The following is an 18,344-nucleotide window of genomic DNA, read 5'->3' on the forward strand; positions in this document are numbered from 1 at the left end:
CCCGCCAGCCGAGACCCAACCATCTCCGGAGGCCCCACTCAGCTCCCCGGGTCCTCATGAACCCCCAGGCCTCTGGCCATGCACTTGGGCTTCCTCGCCGGTCTCCCCAGGCCCAGAGGCCTGCTGGCCTGGCCTGGATGGGAAGACTCACGGTCCTGCGGAAGAGGCCAGAGGGCACTGCCCGGCTCGCTGCGAGCTGGATTTGGCCAAGGCCGGGAAAGAATTGCTCCCACTGGGCTCTGGAGAAAGACTTGTGCCTCCCCAGATTGTGCACCCCTGGTGCTTCTTGTCTACACACTGCAGCCCCGTGGGTGAGTCAGGACACCCCTCTCCAGCCACCACGGGAGAGGCTCTTGATGGACAGGGGCCCAAGCCGCACTCGGGGGCCGTACAGAGATAACGCTGGTGTCTGGGAGCGGGGTGGCACCTTCTATCCCCTTCCTCCCGCTGGCTCCTCTGGGGCAGCTAACAGGGAGTTGGGGATGTGAGTGTCAATAGGGGCTGTCAGTGGCCCATCTGGCTTGTTCTGGGACCCCCCCCCCCGCCCTGTCCCAGGAGTTCCTTCCTCTGCCTCTGAGAAGGCTCTGGGTGAGGCTATGCTGGGACCGGGGGCCATGTGTGGAGCAGGAGTTGCTAGGGCTGGACAGAGGGCTGAGGCCCTGGTGAAGGGCGAGGGGAGCAAACGTGGACCTTGCGAGCTTTGTCTGGACCACCCTGGCCTTCCCTCCCTGGGAGGCAGAGTCCAGAACCTAATCCCTGATGGCCTTCCCTGGGGGCGCTGGGAGAGGGAGAGAGGAGCCTTCAGGAGAGACCCCCAGGTCTCTGGAGTCCTTGAATCTTAGGGCTTGAGATTTAAAAAGTCAAATTCGTCTTTTTTTTTTTTATTATTATACTTTAAGTGTTAGGGTACATGTGCACAACATGCAGGTTTGTTACATATGTATACATGTGCCATGTTGGTGTGCTGCACCCATTAACTCGTCATTTAACATTAGGTATATCTCCTAATGCTATCCCTCCCATCTCCCCCCACCCTTTTTTTTTTTTGAGACGGAGTCTCGCTCTGTCACCCAAGCTAGAGTGCAATGGTACGATCTTGGCTCACTGCAACCTCTGCCTCCCGGGTTCAAGTGATTCTCCTGCCTTAGCCTCCTGAGTAGCTGGGATTACAGGCATGTGCCACCACGCCCGGCTAATTTTTGTATTTTTAGTAGAGATGGGGTTTCACCATGTTGGTCAGGCTGGTCTCGAACTCCTGATCTCGTGATCTGCCCGCCTCGGCCTCCCAAAGTGCTGGGATTATAGGCATGAGCCACTGCGCCTGGCCAACAAAAGTCAAATTAGTCTTTATGCAAATCTCCTGTGCCCCTAAAACTAGTCACTCAGGCTGAGCTTGGTTACCTGTGGGGACAGTGAGCTCATTACCTTGTATGGATGCCTATTTTACTGCAGTACAACTTTGCTCAAAGCTGACTGCTGTTTTCATCTGGAATCTCTGTAATTGCATTGCTCGGTCCAGTCTTGACCCTTGGCCCGCACGTCCCCACTTACCCCCATTCAACAAGGTTCATCCCTCTTTCCGCTAAGAGCCCTGCAGACACTGGAAGGCTGCTTTTTCACCCTGAGTCTTCTCTTCCCTCCCCTTGGCTGGTCACCCCAGCCTCTTTGGCTATATTTGGGATTCCTCACCTGCCTGGGCTGATCTTTGTCGGAAGGGTTCAGGTTTTGCAAGCAGCCTGACCCATGCAAATGGGCATGAGACCCATGGACATGAGGATGGACAGCTAGAGGCGATGGGCCTCACCCTCCTTATTTACAGATCAGTAAGCTGAGACCCTGAGCAGGGGTGCTGCTAACTTGTGATAGGACAGCACAGAGGTGGTCAGGGCAGAGTTGGGACGTGAGGGGCTGCTCTTGTTGTCTGTGACATGCTGGCCCCTGGTTCTTCTCCTGCTTCTCCATCAGCTCCATCCTTGCTGCTTTCTGACTTGGACCCTCAGCTCTTGGGCACTGCAAGAATGCTGGCCTGTCTTACCGGATCTTCCATTTTATAACAGCAGCTGGAAATCTGTTTTTTTGTGTGTGTTTTTTTTGTTTTTTTTTGAGACGGAGTCTTGCTCTGTCACCCAGGCTGGAGTGCAATGGCGCGATCTTGGCACACTGCAACCTCCTCTCCCTGGTTCAAGCGATTCTCCTGCCTCAGCCTCCCGAGTAGCTGGGATTACAGGCATGCGCCACCATACCTGGCTAATTTTTTGTATTTTTAGTAGAGACAGGGTTTCGCCATGTTGAGCAGGCTGGTCCCGAACTCCTGACCTCAGGTGATCTGCCCACCTCGGCCCCACAAAGTGCTGGGATTACAGGCGTGAGCCACCGCGCCTGGCCTAATTTTTGTATTTTTACTAGAGGCGAGGTTTCGCCATGTTGGCCAGGCTGGTCTCGAACTCCCAACCTCAGGTGATCCCCCCCCTCTCCGGCTCGGCCTCCCAAAGTGCTGGGATTACAGGCGTGAGTCACCGCGCCTGGCCGGAAATTTGGAGTTTTAGACAAAATCTTGACGACTAACTGCAGACTTTAAAGAACAGAGCTGGCTGCGGCCTACCCTGCAGACCAGAGTCAGCTGGACCCTCTGCTCTGCTCACCTCCTTAGGCCTCAGCTCTTGTTTCTTTGTGGCTGACTCCCAAGTCCCTTTCCCCAGGTCATCCCCAAGAACAGTGCTCTTGCCCCGACCTCAGTGGCTGGCCGGTCATTTCGGCTCTGTTCCCAGACTGGACTGACTCTCAATTAACCTTTTCTATCTTTCAGATCCAGTTCTTTTCTGTCACTGGGTTGAGAAGCCTCTGAGTCATGGGGGGGTGGTTCCTCCTGTCTGCCGGTTCAGGCCCATTATCTCCTGCCCAGACAGTGACACAGGCTTTCTAATTAACCTCCTCCTCCGGTCTCTGCCAGCTGTGACTAACTCATCATCCCTCAAGCTGGCTCCAGCTCTGCCTTCCCTGTTCCTAGACCCTGGCCCGAAGGCAGACCTTGATAGTGCTGACTCTGATGGGCTTCTCATGCTGGGATGCTGGTGTAGGACCCCCAGCCCCGAGCTGGTGGGGGGCTGTCTTTGGGTCACAGCAAATAGTTTGTTCCTTCCTTCCCTCCCCCAGGACGGTGGTTCTCAAACTTTTCTACACTTCGGTCTCACCTGGAGGTGCTTTTAAAAATTCTGATGCCGGCTGGGCGCAGTGGCTCACACCTGTAATCCCAGCATTTTGGGAGGCCGAGGCGGGTGGATCACCTGAGGTCAGGAGTTCGAGACCAGCCTGACCAATATAATGAAACCCCGTCTCTACTAAAAATACAAAAACTAGCCAGGCGTGGTGGTGGCTCCCTGTAATCCTAGCTACTCAGGAGGCTGAGGCAGGAGAATCGCTTGAACCTGGGAGGTGGAGGTTGCTGTGAGCCGAGATCATGCCATTGCACTTTAGCCTGGGTAACAAGAGTGAAACTCCGTCTCAAAAAAAAAAAAAAAAAAAAAATTCTGATGCCCAGGTTGTACCCAGTTCCAATTAAATCTGAATGTCGGGGGGTAGAACCCAGCATCAGTACTTTTTTTTTTTTTTTTAATTGAGATGGAGTCTCACCCTGTCGCCCAGGCTGGAGTGCAGTGGTGCAATCTTGGCTCACTGCAACCTCCGCCTCCCAGGTTCAAGCGATTCTCCTGCCTCAGCCTCCTGAGTAGCTGGGATTACAGGTGCACACCACCATGCCCAGCTAATTTTTTGTATCTTTAGTAGAGACGGGGTTTCACCACGTTGGCCAGGCTGGTCTCGAACTCCTGACTTCGTGATCCGCCCGCCTCAGCCTCCCAAAGTGCTGGGATTACAGGCGTGAGCTGCGGCGCCCGGCTATACTTTTAAAAGATACCCCGTTCATTCCAATAGGCATCCAAACCTGGGACGCACTTCCCCAAGGGACACACAAGTGTGGTGACCGTCAGTGGTTGGGCAATGACTCAGGTCGGGCTGGATGTTAAAATGGGCTCCTGGTGGGCGTGAGCCCCTCTGGGTCAGGGCTTCTGGTAACATTTGAGGCTGGATGACTCTTTGTTTTGCGGTGCCATCCTGTGCGTTGTAGGGTGTTGCGCAGCCTCTCTAGCCTCTATCCACAAGATGCCCACAACCCACCCCTTGCTGTGATAATGAAAATATCTCCAGGCCAGGCATGGTGGCTCACACCTGTAATCCTAGCACTTTGGGAGGCCCAGGCAGGTGGATCACCTGAGGTCAGGAGTTCGTCGAGACCAGCCTGGCCAACATGGTGAAACCCTGTCTCTACTAAAAAAACTACAAAAAATTAGCTGGGCATGGTGGCACGTGCCTGTAATCGTAGTTACTCGGGAGGCTGAGGCAGGAGAATCACTTAAACCCGGGAGGTGGAGGTTGCAGTGAGCCGAAATCGCACCATTGCACTTTAGCCTGGGCAACAGAGCGAGACTCCATCTCAAAAAAAAAAAAAAAAAAAAGAAAAAAAAGAAAATGTCTCCAGACGTTGCTCTATTTCTGGGGCAGTGGTATAAAATCTCCCCGACTCTGTTGAAAACCACTGCTCTAGGCCTAGTATGTTCACCTTGACAGCGTTCTCAAATATTCACAGAAGAAAAGGGGCAAAGGACACCAAATGGGGACCCCAGCTTACTGATTCACTTGTGGGCTTGGCAGTCAGGCAGCCTCTGTTTAAATCCTGACTCTACCAGCTGGGTGACCTTGGGCAAGTTACTTAACCTCTCTGTGCCTCTGTCAGTTCTGGTTTTGTTTTCTCACAATGGTGCCTCCTCTTGAGCTTCAGCTCCAGCCCGTGGGTGGAACTTGCCGCGTGTGGCCGGGCACTTTCGCCTGTGCCTGTGCTGCTCTGCCCACAGGGAACATGCCTTTGCTGCCCCTTCCCTGTCAGCATCAGGGTCCACATCCTGCCCGTCCTTCCAGGGCCAGCTTCGATGCAGCTTCCTCCACGCACAGCCCCTTCCCCATTGGCACGGGAGGCTCTCTTCCTTGTGCCCCTGGAGCAGCCAGAACCTCAGGTCACATGCAGCTCCTCCTGCGCCGTGGGGGTCTGGTGGTTTCTGTCTGAGTTCCTCTCCACTTGGGGTCTGAGACCGTGGGAGCCTCTAGCGTGCCCAGCTGGGGCTGTCTCACTGTTACCCAGGTGAGGTGGCTGTCCCCTCCCTACCTTGGGTTGAGCTGTGAACCAGCAGGTTACTGCAGTGTGGTACCGCCCCCTGCCAACCCCAACACCCGGCTCATTCTGAGAGGGTGGAGTGGGCGGAAATCCGTGCCTGGCAGACCACAAAGCCACATAACTGACTTTTGGAGCCCTGCCCTGGGGTGTGGGGGGGAGGGTTGACGGCAGCCATTGCCCCTTTCTTCGGTGCTTTGCCGCCAGCAGACGCCCCATGGAATTGAGGAGCTTTGTTCTACGAGCTCGGGAACGGGACTCGGGAGGGACAGCCCCTGTCCCACCCTGCCATGCCCTGTTCAACCCTGTCAGGCAATTGAACGTAGGCTGGACCCATGGCTGCCCACCCTGGCTGCAGTGCAGACTCACCTAGGGGACCGCGTTAAAATGCAGCTTCTGGGCCCCACCCTGGGGCTTGGGGATTCTGCCTCATCAGGCCTGGGTGGGGCCCAGGAAACCTGTGTGTTATCAGTGCTGAGGTGGTGCTTATGAGGCAGGTGGCTTCGCAGCTGCACGGGAACCAGTGCTGTTTAAAGCACTTTCCCCCACAATGCAGCTCCAGCGGTTAGGTTCATGTACTCTGGGTGACCTGGGGCAGTTTGCGCAACCTCTCTGTGCCCCAGTTTCTTTGTCTGAGGATAATAATAGTACCTGCACGTGGGTGCGCTTGTTGTGAGGCTTAAATGAGATTATCCAGGTGAAACGGGAACAGTGCCTGGTACATAGTGCTCAACACGTGTAACCTGCCTTAACATCTCTGATATTATTATTATTATTATTGAGACAGAGTCTCACTTTGTCGCCCAGGCTGGATTGCAGTGGCATAATCTCAGCTCACTGCAACCTCCGCCTCCTGGGTTCAAGCGATTCTCCTGTCTCAGCCTCTTGAGTAGCTGGGATTACAGGCGCGCACCACCACGCCCAGCTAATTTTTGTATTTTTAGTAGAGACAGGGTTTCACCACGTTGGCCAGGCTGGTCTCCAGCTCCTGACCTCAGGTGATCCGCCCACCTCGGCCTCCCAAAGTGCTGGGATTAGAGGCGTGAGCCACCGCACCCAGCCCCATTTCCGATATTAACAACAGTCCCGGGCTGTGCGGTCACACACATGTAACTGTGTGATGTGCCCCCCATGCCTACAGGCGTACCTACGCAGGCACACTGAGCATTGTGCACCAGGACCCAGGCCTGCCTGCTGAGGACAGATGCATGCGCAGGGAGCATCCCTGTGGGTACATGCGTGGACACAGTCACTGGCTGGACGTGGTCAGAAGGGCAGACGTGTGTGTACACAAGGCCCAGACGAGCGGGCTTTTATTTGATTCACCCTCTGACCTTATTCCTCGAGTTAGCAGCACCTGGGCTGAGCTCTGGGAGCCCAAGGTGCCCCTTGTTTCCATAGCAACCATAATGTGGTAAAAATAGGCGGGGGAGGGAAGAGCTGGAAGAGGCCTGAGCCTGCTCCAGGGGCATCCTGCCTGCTGAGGGCCTTTTTTCCACATTCCTGAGCATACGGAGGTGCTGTTTTGTTTTGTTTTGTTTTTCTTAGGATAATGACATGCAAACCTCTGAGTACTCATGACCCAGAATTGACACTTGTTAACATTTTGTCTCATTTTCATCAAACCCTTTTATTTATTTATTTATTTATTTTTGAGATGGAGTCTCACTCTGTCGCCCAGGCTGAAGTGCGGTGGCACAATCTTGGCTCACTGCAACCTCCGCCTCTCGGGTTCAAGCGATTCTCCTGCCTCAGCCTCCTGAGTAGCTGGGATCACAGGCGCCCGACACCACACCTGGCTAATTTTTATATTTTTTAGTAGAGACGGGGTTTCACCATGTTGGCCAGGCTGGTCTCGAACTCCTGACCTCAGGTGATCCACCCACCTCGGCTTCCCAAAGTGCTGGGATTACATCAAAGTCTTTTTAAAAAACTGTGTTAAAATATACATATTATAGGCCGGTCGCGGTGGCTCACGCCTGTAATCCCAGCACTTTGGGAGGCCGAGGCGGGCGGGGATCATGAGGTCAGGAGATCGAGACCATCCTGGCTAACGCGGTGAAACCCCGTCTCCACTAAAAATACAAAAAATTCTCCGGGCGTGGTGGCGGGCGCCTGTAGTCCCAGCTACTCCGGAGGCTGAGGCAGGAGAATGGCGTGAGCCCGGGAGGCGGAGCTTGCAGTGAGTGGAGATTGCAGCACTGCACTCCAGCCTGGGCGACAGAGCGAGACTCCGTCTCAAAAAAAAAAAAAAAAAAATATATATATATATATATGTATATATACATACATATTATAAAACTTACCATTTAAACCATTTTTAGTGGACCATTCTGTGACATTAAGTACATTTACAATGCTGTGCAATGATCACCATTATTTCTAGAAGTTTTTCATCATCCCAAACTGAAACTTTGTATACATTAAATAATAATTCCCTATTCCCTCATCTCCGCAGCCCCCTGCAGCCACCATTCTGCTTTCTGTTTCTATGAATTTGACTGCTCGGTGAACTGTGTATAGGTGAAATCACACAGTATTTGTCCTTCTGTGTCTGGCTTATTTCACTTCCCGTAATGTCTTCAAGGTTCATCCATGTTGTAGTGTGTGTCAGAATTTCCTTTTTTTTTTTTTTTTGAGATGGAGTCTTGCTCTGCTGCCCAGGCTGGATTGCAGTGGTGTGATCTTGGCTCACTGCAGCCTCCACTTCCCAGGCTCAAGCGATTCTCGTGCCTCAGCCTGCTATGTAGCTGGGATTACAGGTGTGCACCACCACACAAGGCTAATTTCTGTATTTTTAGTAGAGATAGAGATAGGGTTTCGCCATGATGGCCAGGCTGGTCTCGAACTCCTGGCCTCAAGTGATCCACCTGCCTCAGCCTCCCAAAGTGCTGAGATTACAGGGGTGAGCCACCGTGCCTGGCCTAGAATTTCCTTTCCTTTTAAGACTGAATAATATCCCATTGTTGCATGTATCATATTTTGTTTATCCATGTGTTCACTGATGGACATCTGAGTTGCTTCCAATTTTTTTTTGCTATTGCGAATAATGCCACAGTGAACGTAGGTGTATAAATATCTGGGTCTCTATTTTCAGTTCTTTGGGGTATCTATTTAGGAGCAGAATTGCCGATCGTATGGCAATTCTATGTGTAATTTTTTTTTTTTTGAGACAGGGTTTTACTCTGTTGCCCAGGCTGGAGTGAAGTGGCATGATCTCGGCTCACTGCAACCTCTGCCTCCCAGGTTCAAGTGATTCTCCTGCCTCAGCCTCCCAAGTAGCTGGGATCACAGGCGCCCGCCACCACACCCAGCTAATCTTTGTATTTTTAGTAGAGACGGGGTTTCACCATGTTGGCTAGGCTGGTCTTGAACTCCTGACCTCAGGCAATCCAACCACCTCAACCTCCCAAAGTGTTAGGATTACAGGCTTGAGCCACTGCGTCTGGCCTCTATGTTTAATTTTTTTTGTTTTGTTTTGTTTTTGAGACGGAGTCTCGCTCTGTCGCCCAGGCTGGAGTGCAGTGGTGCGAGCTCAGCTCACTGCAAGCTCCGCCTCCCAGGTTCACACCATTCTCCTGCCTCAGCCTCCCAGATAGCTGGGACTACAGGCGCCTGCCACCACGCCTGGCTAATTTTTTTTGTATTTTTAGTGGAGACGGGGTTTCACCGTGTTAGGCAGGATGGTCTTGATCTCCTGACCTCGTGATCTGCCTGCCTCAGCCTCCCAAAATGCCGGGATTACAGGCGTGATCCACTGCACCCGGCCACACCCGGCTAATTTTTTGTATTTTTAGTAGAGACGGGGTTTCACCGTGTTAGCCAGGATGGTCTCGATCTCCTGACCTCATCATCTGCCTGCCTTGGCCTCCCAAAGTGCTGGGATTACAGGCATGAGCTACCATGCCTTGCTTTTTTTTTTTTTTTTTTTTGGAGACTGAGTCTTGCTCTGCTGGAGTGCAGTGGCAGGAGCAGAATCTTGGCTTACTGCAACCTCTGCCTCCTGGGTACAAGCGATTCTCTTGCATCAGCCTTCCAAGCAGCTGGGATACAGGAGCATGCCACCACGCACTTTTTTTTTTTTTTTGACGGAGTCTTGCTCTGTCACCCAGGCTGGAGTGCAGTGGTGCAATCTCGGCTCATTGCAGCCTCTGCCTCCCGGGTCCCAGCGACTCTCCTGCCTCAGCCTCCTGGGTAGCTGGGATTACAGGTGCATGCCACCATGCCCAGCTAATTTTTGTGTTTTTAGTAGAGATGGGGTTTTTTGGCCAGGCTGGTCTTGAACTCCTGCAGATGATCCACCCGCCTCAGCCTCCCAAAGTGCTGGGATTACAGGCATGAGCCTCAGCACCTGGCGATAGATCTAGTTTCTTCTCTCTTTCTCCTTTTTTTTTTTTTTTTTTGAGACAGGATCTCACTCTGTTGCTCTGTGGTGTGATCCTGGCTCACTGTAGCCTCAACACCCCCAGGGCTCAAGCGATTCTCCAACCTCAGCCTCCCACGTGGTTGGGACTATAGCACACACTACCATGCTTGGTTAAGTTTTTAAGAAATTTTTGTAGAGATGAGGTTTCACCATCTTGCTGTCTCAAACTTCTGGGCTCAAATGATTCTCCCACTTTGGCCTCCCAAAGTGTTGGGATTACAGGCGGGAGCCACCACTTCTGGCCTAGTTTTTCCTTTTTGGTGCCATGCATATTAATTTATACAAATAGATCACATTTTTTTGTATCCCCCATTGATCCCCTCTTGCTGGACACCTAGGTCGTTTCCATTTTCTGATATTGCAAGCAATGCTGCAGGCAGTGGCTTTCCCCTTGCCTGGCCCTCTCTGCGTTCGTGTGAGGTCATGAGGGGTACCTAGAGGTGGGGCTGTTGGGTTGCAGCTCTACTGGATGCTGCCAGATTGCCCTCAAGAGAGGACTTAGGCTGGGCGCGGTGGCTCACGCCTGTAATCCCAGCACTTTGGGAGGCCAAGGCGGGTGGATCACTTGAGGTCAGGAGTTCGAGACCAGCCTGGCCAACATGGCAAAACCCCATCTCTAGTAAAAATACAAAAATTAGCCAGGCGTGGTGGTGTGTGCCTATAATTCCAGCTATTTGGGCGGCTGAGGCAGGAGAATCGCTTGAAGATGGGAGGCAGAGGCTGCAGTAAGCTGAGATCGCATCACTGCACTCCAGCCTGGGCAGCAATGAGAGACAGCATCTCAAAAAAAAAAAAAAAAAAAAAAGAGGACTTAGTATTTTCGCTCCTGCCAATTCGATGATTCTATGAGAGTCCCATTCCCCACGTCCTCACTGATGTTTAATTTTCATGTTGATTTGAGTGACAGGAGCATATTTTATTTTATTTTATTTTGAGACGGAGTCTAACTCTGTGCAGTGGCATGATCTCGGCTCACTAAAATCTCCACCTCGCAGGTTCAAGCCATTCTCCTGCCTCAGCCTCCCAATAGCTGGGACTACAGGTGCCCGCCACCACGCCCAGATAATCTTTTTTTTTTTTTTTTGTATTTTTAGTAGAGATAGGTTTCATTATGTTGGTCAGGCTGCTCTCGAACTCCTGACCTCGTGATCCGCCCGCCTCGGCCTTCCAAAGTGCTGGGATTACAGGCATGAGCCACCGCGTCCTGCCTATTGTTTTATTCTTTATTATATAAACATGAACGGATCTCTGAATAAGTGCATAGAAACCCTCATGGCCCCACCGTCATATCGCTGTGTCTGAGCCTCCCTTGAGTCCCTCTCCACAGGCTCAGGGATGTACTTCTCTTCGCCCTTTTTCTGTGTCACAAGCATTTCCATATATTGCTACATTCTTTTTTCCCTCTTTAAAAATAGCACTTTTCCTGATTATAAAAATAGTACATGCTCACTGTAGAACATTTAGAGAATATGTACAAATATTGAGATTAAAAAATAAAAATATGACCCATCGCCCAAAATGTTATCATTCTGATGTATTTCTTTACACCTTTTTTTTTTTTTTGAGATGGAGTCTCGCTCTGTCGCCCAGGCTGGAGTGCAGTGGCACAATCTCAGCTCACTGCAACCTCCGCCTCCTAGGCTCAAGCAGTCCTCCCACCTCAGCATCCTGAGTAGCTGGGACTACAGCATCTGCCACCATGACTGGCTAATCTTTGTATTATTATTATTATTATTTTTTTGTAGAGATGGGGTTTTGCCATGTTGCCCAGGCTGGTTTTGAACTCCTGGTCTCAAGCGATCCATCCACCTCGGCCTCCCAAAGTGCTGGGATTACAGGTGTGAGCCACCTCGCCCTGCCAAGTGTGGCGTTTTAAATTTAAATGAATTAAGTGCAATTAAAAATGCAGCTCCTCGGTTGCACTAGCCACATTTCAAGGGCTCAGTAGCCACACGTGGCTGGTGGCTACCATAGGGAACAACACAGATACAGAACATTACAGAACATTTTCATCATCCCAGAAAGTTTTACTGGACAGTGCTGGTTGAGAATGAGGTCCAGACTCCCCTGGAGGACTTCCAAGGGCTGGACAAGCCCAGAGACTCTATGCTGTCTATGATGGATTACGCACTGCAGAAACGTCCCTGGACCCCCAGGCCAGAAGGCATCTGAACCACGTAAAGCCAGTGCCACCAGGTGGTGCTGAGGAGGAGGCGGCGGCAAGCGGGTGTCTGGGGCAGTGAGGATTTCAGATGCAGCTCCTGCCTCTTTGGGCAGAGAGAGCAGAGAGAACTGTCACCTCCAGGGTTGCCCAGTCCCATGGTCAGCACCCAGTTCAAGCATAGTATGTCGTGGGCCCTGGTGTCTCTTGCATTCACGCACACACACACAGGTACATGCATTAGGACGTGACCACGCAGGGACACCCAGGGTCACACATACAGCCTCATTCACGCTCAGAAACATTTCCCCCAAAGGCACAAACACGGTCTTTGCCAATTGCCATTGTAACAGCAACAAAAATAGCTGTTAGGCCGGCGCGGTGGTTCACGCCTGTAATCATAGCACTTTGGGAGGCTGAGGCCAGAGGATCACTTGAGCCCAGGAGTTTAACACCAGCCTGGGCAACATGGTGAAACCTCGTTTCCAAAGAAAATTAAAAAAGGTTAGCCAGGTATTGTGGTATGTGCCTGTAGTCTCAGCTACTTGGGAGTCAGGTGGGAGGACTGCTTGAGCCCAGGAGTGGGAAGCTGCAGTGAGCTATGATCACACCACCGTACTCCAGCCTGGAGGACAGTAAAACCCTGTTTTTGTTTTTTTTTTTTAAAAAAAAGGAAAAAAGGTGGCTCACGCCTGTAATCCCAGCACTTTTTTTTTTTTCCTTTGGGGAAATTTTTTTTAAATTTTACTTTAAGTTTTAGGGTACATGTGCACAACACGGTTTGTTACATATGTATACATGTGCCATGTTGGTGTGCTGCACCCATTAACTCTTCATTTAACATTAGATATATCTCCTAATGCTATTCCTCCCAACTCCCCCCAATCCCAGCATTTTGAGCGGCTGAGGCAGCTGTGAGGTCAGGAGTTCTAGACCAGCCTGACCAACATGGCGAAACCCTGTCTCTACTAAAAATACGAAAAGTAGCCGGGTGTGGTGGTGCGCATCTGTAATTTCAGCTACTCAGGGAGCGCTGCTTCCTTGGGGTGAGGCACAGCCCTGCGGCGAGTCTCTTGGTTAAGTGAAAAATGCTGTAAATGGGTGGCTGAGATGGGTGCAGAGGATTGGGGTGTCATGGGGATGGAGGGTGGTGTGGGACTGGCTTCCGGATACCTGAACCCTGACATTTTCTCTGTTGACATTGGCACCCAGGATGTCCAGATGCTGTTTTCGAAGCCCTATCGGCCAGGGAGTTGATGGGCCCCCACTTTGCCTGGGAGGGCTGTGTCCTGGTGTCCCGTGGGGTTTTGGTCTCCCACCCCAGGGCCTAAGGGCCTCAGAATGAACTGGAACCCAACCTTTGTCAGGGGAGCCCCAGCAACGTCTGCATGACATACGCCCCCAAACAGCATGGGTTCAGGAATTTGTAAGTGTTTGAGAAAGAAAAACTGTTAGGATTCTAATTTCGTTGAAAAGGCATTTTGCCTTTATCTTCCTCTGGGCACCTGACCATCCATTCTTAGCCCACCCTGAGTATTGAGCATACGCTATCGTCTCTGCAGCGGAGGTGATCCTGGACGCATGGCGTAACGTGGGCTCTCTGGGCCCTCCAGAAAAGCGTGCCACTCGCTCCTCTCCCGCTGGGCCATCAGAACCCACAGCTCACGCACACATCCAGTCAAGGTCAGAAGAGGTGGCTGCATTCCTGACTCAAGGTCAAAAGAGGCAGCCACGTAATCAGTGAGTGGCCTTGAGTGGCCAATAACCAATAAGGCAGCGGGAAAGGGTGCAGAGCAATTGTGGAGCAATTACTAAGCAAGCAGAATGGGAAGCAACACGACTGAATAAGAAACAGCACATGGGCCGGGCGCGGCGGCTCACGCCTGTCATCCCAGCACTTTGGGAGGCCGAGGCGGGCGGATCACAAGGTCAAGAGATCGAGACCATCCTGGCTAACATGGTGAAACCCCGTCTCTACTAAAAATACAAAAAATTAGCCGGGCATGGTGGCGGGCACCTGTAGTCCCAGCAACTCAGGAGGCTGAGGCAGGAGAATGGTGTGAACCCGGGAGGTGGAGCTTGCAGTGAGCTGAGATTGTGCCACTGCACTCCAGCCTGGGTGACAGAGCAAGACTCTGTCTCAAAAAAAAAAAAAAAAAAAAAAAAAAGAAAAGAAAAAGAAATAGCACGTGGGCCGGGCCCGGTGGCTCACGCCTGTCATCCCAGCACTTTGGGAGGCCGAGGCAGATGGATCACTTGAGATTAGGAGTTCGAGACCAGCCTCGCCAACATGGTGAAACCCTGTCTCTACTAAAAATACAAAAATTAGCTGGGCATGGTGGCACACTCCTGTAATCTCAGCTACTTGGGAGGCTGAGGCAGGAGAATCACTTGAACCCAGGAGGCAGAGGTTGCAGTGAACCGAGATTGCACCACTGTACTCCAGCCTGGGTGACAGAGCTAGACTCTGTCTCAAAAAAAAAAAAAAAAAAAAAGACTGGGCGTAGTGGCTCACGCCTGTAATCCCAGCACTTTGGGAGGCCAAGGCTGGCGGATCACCTGAGGTCAGGAGTTCGAGACCAGCCTCAACATGGAGAAACCCTGTCTCTACCAAAAACACAAAAATTAGCTGGGCATGGTGGTGCATGCCTGTAATCCCAGCTACTCGGGAGGCTGAGGCAGGAGAATTGCTTGAATCTGGGAGGCGGAGGTTGCGGTGAGCCGAGATTGCGCCATTGCACTCCAGCCTGGGTGACAAAAGCGAAACTCCGTCTCAAAACAAAAAAGAAAAAAGAAGAAAAAAAAAAGAGATATCACATGGGTCACAAATTCTGTTGACTGAGTAGAAGTAGAGGCTTGGCCAGAGAGGCTGGAGACGCCTGTGGTGGTTCCAAAGGAAACACCTGGACTGTTTGAGGGAAGCCCCTGTACAATGTCCAATTTTACCCCAAAACTTATCTTGTTGCCTCCCCGCACCACTTCCTCTTTTAGGAGACAAGGTGCTGCTCTGTCCCCCAGGCTGGAGTGCAGTAGTATAATTGTGGCTAACTGCAGCCTTGAACTCATGGCACAAGCAATCTTCCTGCGTAGCTGGGATGACAGGCGTGTGCCACCACACCTGGCTAATTTTTAAAATGTTTCTTATAGAGACGGGGTCTTGCTATGTTGCCCAGGCTGGTCTTGAACTCTTGGCCTCAAGTGATCCTCCCACCTTGGCCTCCTAAATTGGTGGCATTATGGGTGTGAGCCACCATACCTAGTCCCATCTTCCCTTTCAAACACAGGCTTAGCAGCAGCATCTCTCTAGCCTGTCTCCGCAGGGTTGTTTTTGGCCTATGATTTGGGCAAGAGGAGGGAGAAGGGAAGAGAAGAAACTTTGCTCTTGGAACTGGGTCAGAATTGGAATACAGGAAGCAAGAACACGAGTGTTCACGCCTTGACTGAGCTGTTGACAGCACCGAGGCCAGAGGCAGGAGAAATGAAGCTGTTTGTTTATCTGATGAATATTCATCGAGCTCCTATTTGAAGCCAGCCGCCTCTGTTTTAGGAGCCGGGGATCCCTTTGTTGAATCCTGGCTCTGCCACTCACTGCTGGGGTTACCTTGGGCAAGCGTCTGAACCTCTCTGAGCTTGTTTTCCCATCCAGAAAGTGAAGATGAGGAGTGTGCCTGCCTCATAGGGATGTTTGAGGGTGAAATGAGCTAACATAGGAAAAGCACTTAGCATGGTGCTTGGCGCAGAGTTAGTGCTCTGACTGCAGCTGTTACTGAAGACAGAGTGTTTAGGTGTGAAGAGGGTCTGGTGCCTGCATCCAAGGAACTCACAGTCTCCGGAGGAGACAGACATTTAACAGTCATCTGCAAAGCATGACGCAGTGCCAATAGAGATATTCTTCCTGGTGAAATGAGGGAAGGCTTCTTGAAGGAGGCGGCGCTGGAAGGTTGAAAAGGAATCCCTAGGAAGAGAGGGTTGCAGGGGACATTTTTTTTCTTTTTTTTTTTTTTTTGAGACAGTCTCGCTCTGTCGCCCAGGCTGGAGTGCAGTGGTGCCATCTCGGCTCACTGCAACTTCTTCCTCCCAGGTTCAAGCGATTCTGCTGCCTCAGCCTCCCGAGTAGCTGGGATTACAGGCACCCACCACCACGCCCAGCAAATTTTTTTTTTTTTTTTGTATTTTTAGTAGACACGGGGTTTCACCGTATTAGCCAGGATGGTCTCGATATCCTGACCTCGTGATCTGCCCGCCTCGGCCTCCCCAAGTGCTGGGATTACAGGCGTGAGCCACCGTGCCCGGCCTGCAGGGGGCATTTCACACTGAGGAAATAGTAAGGGCAAAGGCTTGGGGTGGGTGGAGAAGTGTGTAGAGCTGTTTGAGAAGCATTGAGCCAGGCTCTTGAAATGGATGGAGGGACATGGCAGGAAACAGCCAGAGGCGAGGATGGGTTCCGCTCAGAGAGGCTCTGAGTGTGGTGCTGGCGAGATGACAGGTGCCCTGGAAGAGCGGGATGGGGGAACCCCCTATCTCATCTCCTTGGTGACTTGGGAAGGCAGCCTTGGGAGCCTTGGGAGTGGATTAGGGAAGGGAGGAAATGCTTGCTGTGCTCCTGAGGAGGGGTGGGACCTGAACGTCCTCTTGGCTGGGGTTGGAGGGGAGGGCTAGGCTAGGGTCCTAAGAAGGTGAATCCTGAGCCCAGGCGTCTAGTCCACGTGCAGCATGAAAGGAGGATTCCCGGCCGGGCGCACTGTCTCATGCCTGTAATCCCAACACTTTGGGAGGCCGAGGCGGGCGGATCACGAGGTCGAGAGATCGAGACCATCCTGGCCAACATGGCAAAACCCTGTCTCTACTAAAAATATAAAAATTAGCCGGGCGTGGTGGCATGCCCCTGTAGTCCCAGCTACTCGGGAGGCTGAGGCAGGAGAATCGCTTGAACCCAGGAAGGGGAGGTTGCAGTGAGCTGAGATGACACTACTGCACTTCAGCCTGGCGACAGAGCGAGACTCCGTTTCGAGAGAGACAGAGAGAGACAAAGAGAAAGAAAGACAGGAAGGAAGAAAGAAAGAAAGGAAGAGAAAGTCCCATGGAAATGGGGGTTTCACATCTGGGGGATTTGCAAAGTAGTCACGCGGGTGAGGCAGGAGGGAAGCCTGGTAGCAGAGAGGATGATGCCTTTGGCCTTGAGTGTGGTAAGTTTGAGGAGCTTGTGGATCGTCCCAGGGGTGTCTGTGGTTGGACTCTTTAGCTCAGGAGAGCTCAGCTGAGTGGATACTGACTCACATATCCAACAGCTCTCATTCCCAAAGCCTGTTCTGAGTGTGAGTCCTACAAAAGTGGACAATCCAAACCCTGTTGGGTTTCGTGGCACTTTCTAGTCAGGGAGGCAGACGAGAACAGAATGAAGAACCCAGATGGTTTCAGACAGTGCCCAGTCCTGCGAAGGAAATAGAACAGTGAGGCGATGAGGGTGGGGCTCGGGGTTGGGGGAAGGGGGCTACCCTGGATGGGTGGTCAGCAAGAGCCTCTCCATAGAAGGGACATTTGAGGCCTGGCGCGGTGGCTCATGCCTGTAATTCCAGCACTTTGGGAGGCCAGGGCGGTGGATCACCTGAGGTCAGGGGTTCGAGACCAGCCTGGCTAACATGGTGAAACCCCGTCTCTACTAAAAATACAAAAATTAGCCGGGTGTGGTGGTACCTGCCTGTAATCCCTGCTACTTGGGAGGCTGAGGCAGGAGAGTTGCTTGAACCCGGGAGGCGGAGGTTGCAGTGAGCCGAGATCGCGCCATTGCACTCCAGCCTGGGCGACAGAGTGAGACTCCATCTCAACAACAACAACAACAAACAAACAAACAAAAAGAATACTGTGATTTCCTAGCAATGCCCGGTGACTTACCCTAAATTCAGTGAAACTTGAAAAAAAAAAAGAAGTGAAATTTGAAGGAGCCCGTGTGAAGCTGTCTGGGGAAGAGCATTCCAGGTGGTGAGAACAGGCTTGGGAGGTGTGAAGATGAGGAAGGAGGCCCCTGAAGAGCCGGCGGGAAGAGTGGGTGGATGGGAACCAGACAGTTTCCCTGTGCGTCAGCAGGTGGCACTGTTGTGCCAGGATGCCTGGGCATGGCTGGGAGAGCAGGTGGGGCCGCAGGTGCTTTGACCTCAGGTTTGTGATTCTGGCTGTGAGCTCATCACAGGCTCTGCCTCCACTCTCTGGGGAGATAAGCCCTGGCCGGGGGCAGAAGAGCAGTTGTAATGGTTTCCTGGCTGTTGTGCTTCCCCAACGGGTCTTGCTTTCAGTATTTCTTTGCTTGCTCCCTCTCCAGAGGTGACTTCCCTCCCTGTTTCTGGGCATCTGTGTCTTTGCTCTCTCCTTTTGCTTTTCTTTTTGCTCCCTGGGTCTCTGCTCCTCCCTCTCTCATTGCTCCCTGCTGGGGCTGGTTCCTGTCTCAAAGATTAATTACTTGTGCTTTTTTTTGGGAAACCTCGCTCTGTCGCCCAGGCTGGAGTGCAGTGGCACGATCTGGGCTCACTGCAACCTCTGCC

At 52.0% G+C, this 18,344-nt stretch overlaps 1 protein-coding gene across 7 annotated transcripts in view; it reads left to right on the forward strand.

Moving 5' to 3' along the window:
- Positions 1–18,344, forward strand: part of RAP1GAP2 (RAP1 GTPase activating protein 2) — a 264,873-nt gene that overhangs the window by 38,967 nt on the left and 207,562 nt on the right. The gene's annotated exons all lie outside the window — the stretch shown is intronic.

The sequence above is a fragment of the Pongo pygmaeus genome, chromosome 19 (assembly GCF_028885625.2).
Source record: "Pongo pygmaeus isolate AG05252 chromosome 19, NHGRI_mPonPyg2-v2.0_pri, whole genome shotgun sequence".
NCBI lineage: Eukaryota > Metazoa > Chordata > Mammalia > Primates > Hominidae > Pongo > Pongo pygmaeus.